At 43.6% G+C, this 15,785-nt stretch overlaps 1 protein-coding gene across 1 annotated transcript in view; it reads left to right on the forward strand.

Moving 5' to 3' along the window:
* The first annotated feature begins 432 nt into the window (after positions 1-432).
* The window catches only part of THSD7B (thrombospondin type 1 domain containing 7B), a 299,931-nt gene continuing 284,578 nt past the window's right edge, over positions 433-15,785 (forward strand). Inside the window, exon 1 of the mRNA XM_059475946.1 lies at positions 433-704. The gene's annotated coding sequence lies outside the window, so the exon portion shown is untranslated. The remainder of the gene's footprint in view (positions 705-15,785) is intronic.

The raw sequence follows: 15,785 nt of genomic DNA on the forward strand, positions 1-15,785 counted from the left end.
CTCCCTGCAATCAATAAATGTTCTCTCCTTAATCGAGGACTTCCGCCAGTTTGGTGATCTCTTGCACTAATTACTTCCCTCAAAAATATGACTTAGATGAATTTGAAACTAAATGGGACCAGTGTTCCTTGGGCAAAGATGGTGATTTTTTGTTCAGTTGTTGGCCCTTCATCTCAGGATGGACATTGATGGGCTGGTGCATGTCCAAGGAAGGGAAAGGAGCTGGGAGAGGCTCTGCAGCACAGGTTTGATGTGGAGCAGCTGAGGGAGCTCAGCCTGCAGAAAAGGAGGCTCGGGTGGGACCTTCTCAGTCTCTACAACTCCCACCTGGTGCAGCCAGTGTGGGTTGGGCTCTGCTCGTGGGTAACAAGTGGTAAAATGAGAGAACATGGTTTTAAGCTGTGCCAGAGGACATTTAGCTTGGATATTTGGAGGAATTTCTTCACAGGAAGGGTGGTTAGACATTGGAAGGGGCTGTCCGGAGAGGCGGTGGTGTCACCATCCCTGCAGGTGTTTGAGGAAAGCCTGGATGTGGCACTCAGTGCCATGGTCTGCTTAACAAGGTGGTGATCGATCACAGGTTGGACTCTATGACCTCAGAGGGCTTTTCCAGCCCAGTCCCTTCAGCAATTCTGTGATTACCTGGAGCGGTTACGGAAGCACTGCGAGCACCCTCAGCACTGCACGGCAAGCAACGTGAGGAGGTTGGTGACAACGCGCTGTTGGGAATTCGGTGCGGGGTAAACATACAACTAAAACTGAGCTTGGACTAGTTTTGTAGCGCTGGGGCGTGTTTAACAACACCCGTGGAACCCCCGGTGTCTGGAGCAACTTCCCGGCCCCCCTCAGCCCTCAGCGCTGGGCCCTGTTCCGGCGCCGCCCGGCAGAGGGCGCCGCGCGCGCCGCTCCCGCGCGGGGCCGGGCGGGGGCCGGGCCGCGCCTCCTCCATCTTCGCTCCGCCCGCGGCCCCTCCGCGCCGCGGGGCCGAGCGGGGACTGCGCGCCCGTCCCGCCCCGCTCGCCCGCGGCGCCGGCTCCGCAGACCTCCCGCCGCAGCGCGCCGCGCCGGGCTCCATGCCGCGCTCCGGGATGCCAGGAGGTGCGGCCGCCCCGCTGCCGGGGGAGAGGGTGGGTCCGGGGGCTCGGCTCCGCGGGCGGGGGTGCGGGTGCGTGGATAGACGGACGGACCCGCCGGGTCGCGCCGCGCCGCGCGGGAGAAGTTGCCGCGGGTTTGGGAGCGCTCCGGCCGGGATTCCCGTCTCGCTGCTGGTGGCATCCCCCGCGCTGGTCCGGCTGCTCCGAGCGCCCCGGCTGTGGGAGCAGCGGGCAGGGCGCGGAGCCGGCACCCCGTGATACCGGGGAAGTTGGGATGGGCACGGGCAGCGCGGCCCCGGGCACCGCGGGGCTCGGTGCGGGCACCGCCGCAACTCCGCTGCGCCGAGCAGCGCGGAAAGTAGCGCGGCTGCCGCGGGCAGCGCGATCGCGGCTGGCTCCGGGCTCTCTGTGGCGCAGGTTGGCTTCCAAACCCCGACTTTTTCACCTGCCCACACACCCCTGGTCGCAGCATCGCAATGTGTTTGGGCTGTCTTTCCCTCCGTCGGTTCTTCAATCAGTGTTTTTAAACAAGGCACGCTTATACGCTCCTTCATTAACCATTCATTACTTTGAACGTGCGTTCTTAATTTGTGCTCGTCCTTGTATTTATTTTGCGTATTATTATTTATTCAAGGTCAAACCGTATAGAGTTGGGACTTTATTTATGTGAAGATATGATGAGGAGTCTGTAATGCTGTTCCTTTCCTCCTCCTCCTCTCCCTCCCACTCCTGTGCCTGCCTGAGCGTTTCTGTAGAAGGCTTTTAAAAGAATAGATGAGGGTCATAAAAAAGTACTTGCTGACCGCTGCCTCCAGTTCTTTTGTATAATTGAAATATATTGGTGAATTCCTCTAATGAAAACAGAGAGTCAACTTAAAGAATTGATTGCCTGAGGATGTAATTTTTGGAACAAGTTGTACAGGGAATGTCTGTTGTGTGTGCAGGTGAGTGGTGTAATCTACCTGTTAGAATTGGGTACCACTGAAAGTACCTGTGAGAGGATGTGATGGCAGAGAGCTGCTGTTTGTGCCTTGTGTCACTCAGGTGCCTTGCATGGCTGTTCAACTTGCTTGGTGAAATCTTCAAACTTTAAGGAAACTGAAAGAAGTAGTGAGCTCTGAAAAGATTCCAGTGGAGTTTAGGTAATGGCACGCCAGAGGTGAGAGAGATGGCGTTAAAGTGAGGTGCTGGAGTCCGGGGGTGCTTCCCAAGGAAGGCAGATAGGGCTGGGTCGGGATGTGCGAGGTGTGCGGGCTCCGCTCGTTCTCGGCTGGTCCAGGGGGCTGAGACCAGCTCAGAATGCACAACTTTGTGTCTTCGCGGGGGCAGGCTCGAGGTGTTCAGTGCTGAATTTCCGAGGATGCAAGCAGGGGGATGCTGTGCCTGCCTGTACCTTACATAGTGCCGAGCTGGTTTTAGAGCATTGTGCAAGTTGCTGCTTTTACTGCTGCGAACATCAGCAAGGAGAGCATGACCCTGCTGCGAGTTGTGACGGTTTTGCTGCTTGCTTTGGTGGGACTGCATAAAGTTTCCATTGTTAATTATTACAAAAATTGTTGAGACACTGTTCTCAGCAGTCTTTTCTTCAGCACAAGGAAAGAGAAGGAGATTGTACACTCTGCTTTTTTGTCTTGGTTCTCTGAGGAGAAGCTGCGCCTAGTCGTCTTTCTACATGAAAACAGAGGATTCTTTTTTTTAGATCACAGCGTTGAAAAGCATTTTGTGAAGAATCAGAAGTAAACATCATTCATTAGTAAACTTCCTCTTCTGCTTTGCCTCGATGGTGTTTCAAAGATCCCATTTCACTGTGGTAATGGAAGACCAAAAGAGCTGTTAAGCTCCATCTGTATGCATTAGGGTAGGTGGTTGATTTGTACCCTGGGGCCATATTATCTGCTATTTCATTACTTCTGGATCAGTAATGATATTCAGGAAAACGGTGTTTGTGGTGGCTGCTTTCTAGGGATGCCTGCTCACTAGAAAGCCTCGCCGATAAGATCGCACTGCGTGTTTGCTGACGTGCTGCGCTGGCAGAGGCACCCGGGCTCTGCCTTCAGTGGCACAAAACTTCTGGGCTTTCTGAGAGAAATGGGGATTCCCAGGGTCTCCTTGCTCCTTAATAGAATTTTTTTGTTTTTACCTAACCATGTGTCTTACACGCCCTCAGATGAGCTGAGCTCTTGTGGGTGTTTAGGCGCTTTCTCCTTTAGTGTTTGGGCACATCAGCAACTACCCCAGTGACTGGGAGCAGAGGAGAGAACATCAGGAGCCTGGGCTGGGGCAGGAGAAATGTCCCAGATGCTGCAGGTAGCCTGTGCCAAGCTCAGTGCTGAACAATAGCACAAAGGTAGCCATGTAAGAGTGGTTCTGGGCAGTGGAAAACCCAGGTGGTGATTGTACTTGGGAAGCTTTTGCCTGCCTGTTGGTAGGTGAGCAGGGGGGTTGTGGTGGAAGATGTGCTGTGATGTGAATGGTTTCATCCAGGTGTCCAAGGCAACTAAGCTTGTCTGGCTTTGTAGGCTGTAAGCAAAGAGTGGGATAAGAAAATACCAAAAAATAAATTACCCTGAGTTGACAGTGCTTCACTGACACCACAAGTACCTGCGTCTGCTGTGCTTCCCTGCCCTGCACTGCTGCTGGCATCCCTGTGCCTTAACTGGAGTGGGTTATGAAAGCTGAGCAACAGGGATGCTGTTTCAGATTAAAGAGGTGATGGAAATGCCCCCAGGCTGTTGTTCAGGGAGGTAAGTTTTTTATTCCCCATTAGAGGTTTATGCTGGGCTTTAAAGGGTTGTGCTCACTGCTGTGGATGGGGGAAAGCAGAGACCTCTCTGCTTGAGCCACCTGACACGGAGCAGGTTTGGGGAACTTCTCCAGGCATTTTGTAGGTGAGGGAAGCTGACCCGATGGACTGCCTCAAAGTGTGTTCAAAAACTGTGTCTGGCTTGTCAGTTCTCAGGAACTTTATTGAATTTTGGGGGGCTTGTTCCAGTATGGTGAGACGAAAGCATTGTTTCCACAAGACAGAGCTGCTCTGTGGTTTGTTAAGGTAATAGAAAATGAAAATTTGTCTGGTTCTGGCAGCAGTTCACAGGCTCTGGTGCTGCTGAGGATGGGGAGTCCTGCTGGGGCTGCTGAGGGGTGAGAGCTTGTGTGTTTTCCCTCTAAACCAGAGAAGCTGAGAAGCTGTGGATGGGCTGTCATGCCTTGTTATAAGTGAGTTTTACAATGGCATCAGACTTCATGGCCAAGCTCTGTGCAGTTATGGTGTGTTTCTCTGTGTGTTCTAAGTCCTCCCACACTGTTGAGTTTTGCCCACACATCATCGCTTCAGTTCTTTACCTGAACTTTGAGAATATTGATTTTTTTTTTTTTTTTAACTGAGATTGCATTCCAGCTTTTCTGTTATTTGCCCCAGTATCATGTAATGGAAAGTAAGTGTGAAGGTGGGGTGTGAAATGGGGATTTGATTGCCAGGGGACCCCAGGATGGAGCTGAGGGGTGCTGAACTCTGCTGGGCTCCTTCTGGAAGCTGGGCATCCCATCTCATCCAAAGCTGCCTCTGGGGTGGTGAAGTGGGTGCTGTGGGAGGAGAAACAGATAAAGCACCACAGGCAAAAGAAGTACACTGTTTATGTGAAGAAAAAAGGAAAACCCAGGAGTTTGTGCCAGAGGATGAGAGCCGTGTGGGTCATTTAGAGCCGGGAGCTCTGCAGGGAAGGCAGGTTTCTCTGCTTGCTCTGTGAGGCTGCAGAGACCCAGCCTCTGAGTCACTGCTGACCTGTCCCACCTCACTCCTGTGTCTAAGCACAAGTGCCCACTGTCTGCAGTCTGGTTTGGAACAAGAGAGCAGAAAAGCACTGTGCTTTGGACTGGCAAGCTTATCAAGAACATGCTGGTAATGCTCTTTCTGCTTTGAATGCTTCCTTATTGAGTCATCTTCAGACATTCTTTTGTACTTCTGCTGTATTTAGTTAAAACACTTGAGTATTAAAGACATGCTGCATCATTTTTGGTTGGAAATGCTTTTAGTTGTGCTTCTTTTCCATTGTGATTTTTGTTTGTTAAGCTTTTGTTCTGATTGAAACAAAATCTTCTGCAATTTTTTTTATAGAAAAGCATCTTAGTTTTTCTTTTCAGTCCCATCTAACTAATTCTCATATTTGTGTCTGAAAGTAAGGTAACTACTTTAAGAGGGGATTGTTTTTTTTTTCCCTACACCACCTGTACTGACAGAACAGGCAGCTGTTTTGAGACAGTGCATGGAATGGGTAAGAAAAGAGGCTCAAGGGCCACCAAAAAGTGAACAAAACGCTGTGTTGGTGATGCAGGGCCTGAATGTGTGTGTGATGTGTGGTGTCCATGCGTGTCCCAGGCAGGTGAGGAGGGAATCCCACACAAGATGAGCTGCTGGCTGACCCCTGTGGTGGCTCCCTTGGTTGATAAAGGCAGAATGTGCAAACCCATTTACAGTGCAATGAGGTATCTCATTGTAACCTGAAAAGATAGAAGCAGGAGAGGGAAACGGGTTTTACAGATGGAATGAAGATTTAAAGGTACTTAAAAACTACAAGAAAATGGAGAAATAGTCACTTTCCTGACTCAGTTGCTTAAACAGAAAATGTTTGTGCAGGAAAGGGATATTCTCCTAGGGAATAGTGGATATTTTTGAAAGGTTGAATGTAGGATAACTCAATGTGGTAAACTTTTGATCCCAGCCTTGTTAGGAGCAAGGGGGATTCCTTATGTGTCTTGAGGCTGCCAGGAATGGACAGAAAGACACAATGTGCCATTTGGCTCTGTCAGACTGGCATAGCCTTCCAAAAGAAAGATAAATGAAACAATCTTTTCACTCGTTAGATATAATTGTGGCTGTTTCTGATCCATCTCCCCCAATAACCTGTAATTCACGTTGGCATTGTTTCAGCACATGGTGACAGCAGTGGGGAATTCTGTCTGCTGTGTGTTCAACAGGGATTTGTTGAACAGGAGAGGATGAGTTGCCACAGCACATTGTGGGATATATAAGTGTGTGTGTGTGTATATATATATATATATGTATAAGTGTAATTTTTTTGTCCATGTATGACAGGACACTGATACTGAGTCTTTAGATAGATGTTTTTATCTTTGCTTAAGTATCTATTTTAACTGAATTGCTGGGTTTTCATTGCAAAATTGATGTCAGCAGATAGCAGAGAACAGAGCAGAGAGCCTGAGGGCACTGCAGTGTGGGGGAAATGACTCCTGGGCATTAACATATGCCTTTTAAAACACTTCTGAGAGCTCTAGGCTGCAAATATTTATGTTTCTGTAATTGATTTCAGGTATCTGCAGTAAATAGGATATACACCTTTGGTAAAGGAGGAAGCAGCAGTCTCTGTGATTGCCATTTTCTCCAGCAATGGTGCAATTTATGGAGCATCAATTTTTAGTGAGTGGTATTTATTCAGGAAAGAAAACTTAGGTGGTGGGAGGCTTGACAGTCATGGCGAACTTTATTTTACAAAGCCGTCCTAACAGAAACATGCAATGGGATTTCTTCTTGTGCCTTTTTTTTTTTTTTTAATCTGTGTGTGTTTTGTTTTCCTATTAAAAAATTATCTATGTGAAATATTTTGAAATAGTCAAAAAGATCACCTGTCCTGTGTAGGAATATATATTGAATTAAATGACTGTTAACCAGAGATTACATCAGCTGTAATGGATGGAGGAGCAGCCTGAGGATGTGGCACAATCCCACTGTTGATGAATGGGATTAAAACTGGCATTTGTGGGTGAGCGAGACTCTCCACAGGGATGGAGTCTGTTCTGTGCCTGGCTTTTTGTCTCTAGGGGCTTGGAACAGAGCTCTCTCCCAGAGCCTTTCTGAAGCTCAGCACACATGATTTGTATTCTCCCAGAGAGTAATTTGTCAGGAGATGAACAGCAATATGCTCAGTGTTTGCTGCAATAGGAAAGACAAGTCCAGCTAAAGACTTATTTCTTGGAGTAAAGTAATTTTTAAACTTTCCGTCATAAAAAAAGTCATAAATACCCCTGCCTGGCCTAGATTTTTTTCCATCTCAAGTACTTTGGTGGCAAATTCAGGTGTGCAGGAAATGAAGCAGCCCAGAGCTTCCAGCTGGGGAGGACACAAGGTTTGTCCCATCGCTCATGAGAGGTCACTGGCTCAGCAGTCAGATGATTTGGGAACTTGGAAAATTTGTCTAGACATTGCAATGTATTTTTAAGTAAAACTTTGATGCAAAATGGAAATTGAAACAAAATAAGCAAAAGGTTAATTTTCCCTGAAACAAAGCCATAATTTTTCTGTAATAAAACTTGGCTGACTAAATGAAAGCTTTAGTGTTGATTTCTAGCAGAGGCGAAAACAAAATAAGCATTCAGTTCTAGTTCAGTTTTTTTCTTTTGGGAAGGGAGGTGTGGGGTGTGTTGCCCTTCTTTTTTCCCTTTTTCTAATTTTTTTTCATTAACAGAGGAGCCAAATCATGTCTGGCTCTCTGAACACTGAGGATTTCTGCCTTCCTGTTGCTTCTTTGGGGCAGAGCTGGGAATGATTCTTCTTCAGTACCTGTGTAAATTAGGTTTTATGCCCAGGTTGGATGGGGCTCTGAGCAACCTGATCAAGAGGAAGGGTTCCCTGCCTGTGTCAGGGAGTTGGAGTGGGATGATCTTAATATCCCTTCCAACCCAAACCGTTCCATGTTTGTGATTCTATTGAAATTTGGTACTGGGGCCAGGGAAAAGGGATGTGAGAGTGGCAACCAAGAGAAGATGGCAGCTTGGAGTGGAGCTGTGATGTGATGGGAAGGAGTTTTGGGGTGTGCCAGTGGGAACAAGAGAGGAAGGCAAGTGAGCAGGTGTTCAGGAATGGATTTAGGCTGTAAATGTGTTCAGAAAGCAAGGGGCTTGAAGCCTCTGATTGGCAGGGAGGGAAGAAAAGACATGAAAAGGAGACATGATGCAACTTCGATTTTAGTTATCTGCAGCAAAAAAAGGATGTTTTGTGCCATTTTGACTGTGAAGGAAATAGGAACCAGAAAGGAGAGGTTTAATGAGCAACAGGATGGAGACATGAGGTTTAATGAGCAACAGACATGATGGAGGCTTGTCAGTATTTGTTTTTTCCCTTAAAATCTGTAAAACCCTATTCCCATCCTTCAAAAAGCCTCTATATATTTAGGAACATCAATGGTATTATATCATGTCAAATTTTGTTTGTTATATCTGCTTCTATCATGTCTAATTTTGGCAGGAATTATAACACTAATTACATTTACTGTCAAGCTGATTGCCCCTTCCCTGTGCAGCTCTAGCTGAGCCTGTCTTGCTCTCTGTTTAAATAGGTATACCTTTTTTTCCCTGGCTATTTGGAAGAGTCTTGGCTGTGGAATACCCTTTCTCTGGGTCTAGAGAAATATCGGCTTGTCAGGCTTCCAGATGAGCTGTAATGACTTTCTTATCAGGGAAGGTTTAAAGCAGAAAGGTATTGATGGACTAGAGTTATCAGATTTCCTTTTTTTTTTTATTTAATTTGAGAGAGGGATTGGGATGGACAGGAGATATATATATCTATATACATCTTTTGGAATATGTGTATGAGGTATTTGCCACCTTGTAAAAGACCACCATATGTTAATTACTCTAATTACTCTTTGAAAACAAAATGCAAGATGCTTTATAGGGCAGTTTTGGACATGAGATGTTCTTGACTTTCCAGGGCATCAAATCAGCCTCTGTGTTTGCTTAAAATACAGATTAGATGAAGACAGTGAGTAGTAGATACATTATTTTGATTCTGGGATGCTCTTTATGAATATTTCTGAAAGAAGCAACAGGGCAGCTGAGTAAGAAGCTGTGGGGAAAAAATGTGAGGCAGGAATGTTGAGTGGGGAGTGATGCTAGCAGGAATAAAGAAAATGGAACTTGGCACTTTGGCTTCACTGAAAATAATCATAGCAATAGGCATCCTCCTGCAGAGGATGATGAGGGGGGATGCAACATGGGATGCAGAACTTCTGTGGAAGCATTTTTAAAGTGTTTTGCCAAAATACCTCTGGAAGGCAGAACCTGAACTGCAGTAGTATAGAAGGGCAGTTTGGGAAGCATCTGATCCTGCAGAGGAGCACATTTGGAAGTGAAAAATTTGGAAATTACTTTTCCAAAATGAGCTCCAATATGAGGTTAGGATTAATGCCTGTCTGCCTTTAGGAAGATACAAATAGTTACTATTTTCTGCTAAAGTTGAAAAGAAAAATCCGAATAACTCTACTGGGAGTGAGAGTTAAAGGTCAGAAACTCTGAATAGCAGCATTAATTGCTCCCTTTAAAGGATATAAAGGATCAGAGTCTTTCAGGGCTTGCCTAAGGAGGAGAGCAATATTAATGTCAGTAAAGGATGATGCAGCAAGACTCAAAAAGGGGAGGGGGGGAGGTTTTTTTCGTTTGTTACTCCAAAATAAGATGAACCTACTATTTACTTGGGTGTAACTTCTGAAGTATTGCAGTATTGCTTCAGTTGTGTGTTGTGTTTAATACTTTTTATTCCATTGAGCAGCATCAAAGTGCAAGAAATATGACCAGCAGGATTAGATGTTGCAGTGCACACAGGATTGCCTTGGCCCATCGGTGCAGTGAACTTATTTCCTTATTTTTTTAAAGATTTAAACTCTTTGTTGAGATTGTTACCACAGCCTTTCAGCAGATGATGCCACACTTGATTTCCCACCTTTGTAATCTTCAGGTTTGACTCAGTCTTTGCAAGTTGTGTTCCATTCTCGTAGGTGGTGTTTTAGTGTTACTGAGTCTAATTAAGAAATATGGTGTGCCTCAGAAAAAATGAATTATCTTATGCATACTCCTATTGTTGCTGACCTCTTATCAATAGTTCAGGCTATGTGGGAAAAATGTAAATATTGAGGGAATCAGTGATATATGATAGAAATTGTTGTTGAAATGGATTATGCATTTTTAACATGGTGATAATTTTTAAGGAGCCTGGGTTTCTACAGGTGCCTGTGAGATTCTGTATAATGATAATGAGGCTGTTTCTGCTTTCCTTCTCTCACTCATATTCAGAAGATTACTTGCTTTTTCATGCAAGGAAGGGTTTGGAAATCAGAACTTCTCAGTGCTGAAGAAACAAATAAAAAGCTTTGTTTTATCTATGGTTAGATTTGCAAAGGAGTCCTTGTTGTAAAAGCACTTTGCTAAAAATGTTGCTGGGTTTTTCTTACTCATTTTCTTTGCATCCCTTGCTACATCCTTTAGGAAAAACCCTGTTTTCTCTAGGGAATGAAGAGAGTTGAGGGAAAATTATCTTAATTTTTAAACAAGAATGCTTTTAAAGTATTTACAATTGTTTAACTTCATAGCCACGGGTGGCAGATTTCTTTTTCTTCTCTTGATTTCATATATGCTTCTTGATGATCTGTTGAAAAAGATTCAGATTTGGCTTTTTCAGTTAAAATAAGAAAAAGTATTTGCCTGCTGACTATTTTTTGTTTAACTTCTAGGAGCTTGCCTTCACTGGGATAGATTTTAGATTTTGTAAGCAAATCCTGTTGGACTATGCAATGATGTGTCTGGATTAAGTTTCCTTCCTATTGCACATTCTACAGGAAAATGCATTTTCTGTTAGTCTGGTAGATGGTTGTATAGGATAGATTTTGATTGCTTCTGAAACAGCAGAAGTCTCCTAGGCAATTCTATTAAATCCCAGGTAGTTCAAGGGAGGGGAGGGAAAGGAGTTCACCTCCTCCCTTTTTCCTGAGGCTGGGCTCAGGTGGAATGTGTGTGAAGATAAGAAACTTCTGATGCTGAGGATCTGGCATGGAATGTGGTAAGTAAAACATAAGGTTGCATACAAAAGATGGTTAAAAAGTTGTATCCAATAGTTCCAGCTCTTTGAATATACTTTGAGTACTTTAAATATACTTTTAGTATATTAGTACTTTGAATATACTTTTAGAGTTCTTGATTTTTGCATTTTTCTCTCTAGTTTTCTGAGTTCTCTAAGGATGGTGTGAGCTTGGCTGTTGGATCAAATAACAATGAAGAAGGGAAACAAGCTTAAACTCAACTTTAAATACTTGAAGTATTTAATTATAGTAAGTGTATTAAAAAAAGTTCAGTTGATATTTGGCAGATCCAAGAGTTACATGCTTAGGATGGACAGTGCAGACATCAGGCAGGTGTTCAAGATCTGGTGTTCTCCCTGTAGACTGGATTTTTGTGCTAACAATGTTTGCAGTTATGCATTGTTGAAAATACTTGCATTTTCTGTGGATTCAAATACCTGAAAACAAATGGTTGCAGGTTGAAATATTGGCAGCCTGGCAGGGTATTTAAGCTTGCACTGTAGATTACTGTTATATTTGTTTACTATCTGGGGATGCTGCTTGCAGAGCTAAAAACCCTCTGAGCTGATCATTATCAAGCTTGTAAAGGGAGTAGCAAAGAGGAGTGTCAAATTCTGTCTGACATATGAATAAAGGATTTTGGAAGTGAACTCATCTAAAACCTCAAAATATAATACAGTAACTAATGCCTGACCTTTTAATTAAAAGTTCACTACTTTTTTCTCAGGAGTTAGTTCTGTCAAGATACTTTTGCAGTGTAATGCTCTTGGTGGCAGAGCTTTTTGTATTCTCCTCGACGGATAGATGATTAATGATCTCACCACTGCCTTCTGGATCACCTTGTAAGAGGTCTCCTTCATCAATCTGGCAAGGGGATTGTATGGCAGTTTGCACCCTAATTACAGTCCCCAGCTGGGGATGTGCTGCTTAACAGATTACTTGCAGCAGAACTGGAGTCAGTGCAGATATGGATGGCCACGGAGTTGTTTGATGCCGGGCTTCTAAAATTAGATTTCCTTCTGGAAAAAATCACCCACTTCATATAAGCAGTGCAGCAGATAAAAGTGTTTAGCTGGAATTAACTCTGTAACTTAAAGGTTTAATAATAACAGCGCTTCTGTGTTTCCCTGTTTTCATTGTTTCCCTTCCCTTCTCTTGCGGTCTGATAGACCAGGGCAGTATTGCAAGCCAGAAATTTTATTACTAGTGGAAACATTAAGGTATTCCACAGGGCAAAACAAAAGTGATTCAAAAGGTGCTTTTACAGATAATAAGTTTTAGCATTGAGCAGTTTACCCAGAAGGCAACAGATTATTTCTAGTGGTCTGTCGTTATTGTTGGCCTTTTTTTCTGGCTCATTTGTGGTGTAATGCTGCTGCTCAATTAAGATGTATTTCGGTGAGAACCATGAATGACAATGTCCACCAAGCATATTGCTAAGCATATACATCCCTGCCTGCTGCTCAGGCTGACAACTCTGAGTGTGTTGCTGAGAAACAGCTCATTTAAGGACTAAGGCAAGGAGGAGAACTTGCACAGGATCCCACCAAACACTAAGCCAAAGTGCCCATTTGATGTTTGAAAATGGCAAGATTTTAGGCTTGGGAAGGATGTAATTGCTAAAAGATTTTCCAGGTATGTATCAGTGTTTTAGGAGTCAATATTGCCAAAACAGATAACATTGTGAAAATCGTGACAATGGGAAAAAAAATCTAAAAAGGGTTTTTTTTTTTTAATGATAGGAATTTATTTTCATGGTCTCAGGGTCTGGGCACTGGCAACTTCTCACTGGGTGATATGTATTGGAAGGATAAAGGCAGTGGAGAGGGGTACCAGTAGACTAAGGATGGAGGTGGAATATTAACTATTTGTGCTTGTATCCTGAAGAATATGAGGATTGAAGAGATGGATATTTGTTTAGGACAAACCTTCAGTAGTGCAGTGGCTGCTGTGAGGATATGGGAGTGAATGTTTGACATCATCTAACTTGAAAGAGGAAAAGAAGTCTTTACTACTCAGTGAAAAATTAGATGACTGTAGCTGACCTGTGTTTTAATGCTGTGTAATGGCAGCGAGTCTGGGCAGTCTTCTCCCTGTCTGGGAGCTTGACTCTTGGAGTATGGAAAGGAGCTGATAAGTGTGTGTCAAGCAGGAGTTTACCACTGTGTTATCCTAGGTTTGGAAGAAAATCTCTGAAGTTTTTACTCCTAGAGATTGGTTATGCTGTATTTACTCTTTCTAGGTTTCTCTCCCCATGAGAAGTGGAGGAGTTGAAGTATTGTCTGGAAATCACATGCTGTAGAGTTGCTGTATTGTCTGGAAATCACATACTTTTCACTTTATGGTGAAAACACTTGCAAGAGATGGTTTGGAAGGCTCTGGTTTCTGTGACCCAGGTTTGCCCTAGGTTGAGACCCAGAGCTTTCCCTGTTCTGCTTCCCTCTTGCTCCTTTGACTCCCACCACAAGTGAACAGTCCTTCAGTGCTCCATCCTCCCAGCTCAAAACTCAAGGCTGGCTCTTCAGCTTCTTTTATTGTCTTGTTAAAAAGCAGATGCAGTGTTTCCTCCCTATCAGTCTTTTAGATGGGGGAGCAGCACGCTTTGGTGTTCTTGTGAGCTTCATCACTCTTCTGTTTGCAGAAGCAATTGGAAGGAAATGATCCAGGTCGTCGTTATTACTCATATTTTGTTTTTTTCCAGTTCTGCAGCTTCAGCTCCTTATTTGAGCTGCGTTGGCACGTCATGAAGCTCCACATTTCGGTCTGTAGTTGTGCATATTAATAGCCCAGAGCTGCACAGCCTCTCCCTGATCTTGGTTTTCCATGGTGGCTCTCTCAGGTTTTCTTCCAGGACAAATACATTGTAGGTACTCGAGAGGAAAACATTTTCTCCTAAATTATTTTAGCAAATGGAAACCCTCTTTTACTCTGGCTGAAGACTTTGTCTTGGCTGTAAGCCTGAGAGATTTAAACATTTGCAGTTCCTTTTATTGTTCAAACCTGTGCAGCATATTTTAAGTGAGCGAGCAGTCTGTCAAGTTACTAGAAATCATTACTTTGCCAGAGAGTTATCGAATGGATGTGACAACAGGTGTTTGTCAGATTTTTACCTTCTGGCCTGAATATTTTTGATGTTTGGGAACTTTTATCTGCAGTCAGCCATTGTGCTTTGGAGAGGAGAAGGCTTAATTCAGATTATCTGAGCAATCAGGGAGCAGAGATGCGGGTCTGTGATTCATAATTGAAATTTAGCCTTTAGATTAACTTCATTAGTATGCTGTTGAACAAGGACAGGGTGTTAATAAATGAAAAAATCCTTCTGGGTTTAAGCACCAAGAGCCTCAATAGGGCTTTGCAGTTCATGAGGAATTTTTATTTTTGCTGTGACAGCATTATTTTTGATTTGCCCATGCTCTTTTTGTCTTTATTGCTCAAAATTTTACAGAGATAAAGAGAGAAGTTTTATCTGATGTGATATTAAACCCAAAATTCTTCTTGTAAAGCCATGTTCATAAGCCCCTCTGAGTTCAAGAGAAGGAACATTAAAAAATAGACTTCAGTTTCCTTTCTAACTGATGATTTAGAGTAATGAGTGAAACCAGACTGATGTTCTTAAAAGACATGAAACTTTCTGAGGAACTAGAAACTATGGAATCTCCAGTCATTATCTTATAAATGTTTATAAAATGTTTATTCTACTGAGATGACAAATACTGATTTCTGATTACTTTGTAAATTTTTGATTTTGAATTTAATGAAAGGACTTTTCCAACCTAAATGGTTCTGTGCATATCTCACAGTAGTCCATGGGCCATCAGCATAGAAGGAAGTATTCAGACTTCTCCAAGCAGAATTTTCTTGCATGAAATGAAGGTTAATGTAGTTGAGTTTTAAATTACTCTACTGTAATGGAGGAAGTTATAATTGGTTTTATTTGTAATAGGTTTTCTGCATTTTTATGTAATGTTTTTTATGCTTTTCATGGTTTTATGAAAGATTTTGATACATTCTCATTCATCAGTTGTAGAGCAGTACTAAGAAAGTAGGTTCACAAAAAAAAAAAAAAAGAAAGAAAAAGCAGCCAGTTACCAGAATGGAAAAGAAGATATTAGGGATTTTTGGTTCCTTCCCATCTTCACAGTTGCTCTTGATCTGCCTAAAACCTGTAGCAGAATATTTTGAGTTGTCTGTACATTCTCTCTTCGGCGGAGAGTCGTGCACTTGATGTAATCCTCTGTGCTTTGAGGTGCTGAGGCATCTGCTTCTGCAGGCAAGGATTATGGATGTGGCTTTTCTTCCTGCTTTCAGCCTTGAGGGAAACACAGATTGCTGAACAACAGAGCAGATTGGTGTCTGCTGCTTGAAAGGCTGGGAGCTGAGTTTGAACTCCTGCATGGAGCCTGTGTGGGCCTGCAGGGTTTGGGAAGCTTTGGGAATTGCTGCAGCTGAGGGTCTGGGATAAGGGCAGCTTGGAAAAGAGAAGTGAAGAGGAGAGCAGAAAGTCTGTATTATAATGAATAATATGTGGACTCCTTCAGTATTTCCTCCAGTACTAGGAAAAGCACAGATGCTGATCTCACATACAGCACTGGGCTATGTTGCATTTTTCCACAGGGCTTGGCATGAGGGAACACATGCTTAAAAAGTTCTAGAAAGTTGTGACTGAGAAAACATAGCTGGTGTGGGGCAGCTTAAGATATATAGAGTCTAATATCTTCCATTGTTTATCCCTGTGGAAGATGAGCCAGCAGACATAGCTCACATCCTGAAATTTCTTAATTCTCACAAAAAGCTGGTGGGAAACCTTGACTTGAGATACACTGCTGGA

Source organism: Ammospiza nelsoni, chromosome 7, assembly GCF_027579445.1.
Source record: "Ammospiza nelsoni isolate bAmmNel1 chromosome 7, bAmmNel1.pri, whole genome shotgun sequence".
NCBI lineage: Eukaryota > Metazoa > Chordata > Aves > Passeriformes > Passerellidae > Ammospiza > Ammospiza nelsoni.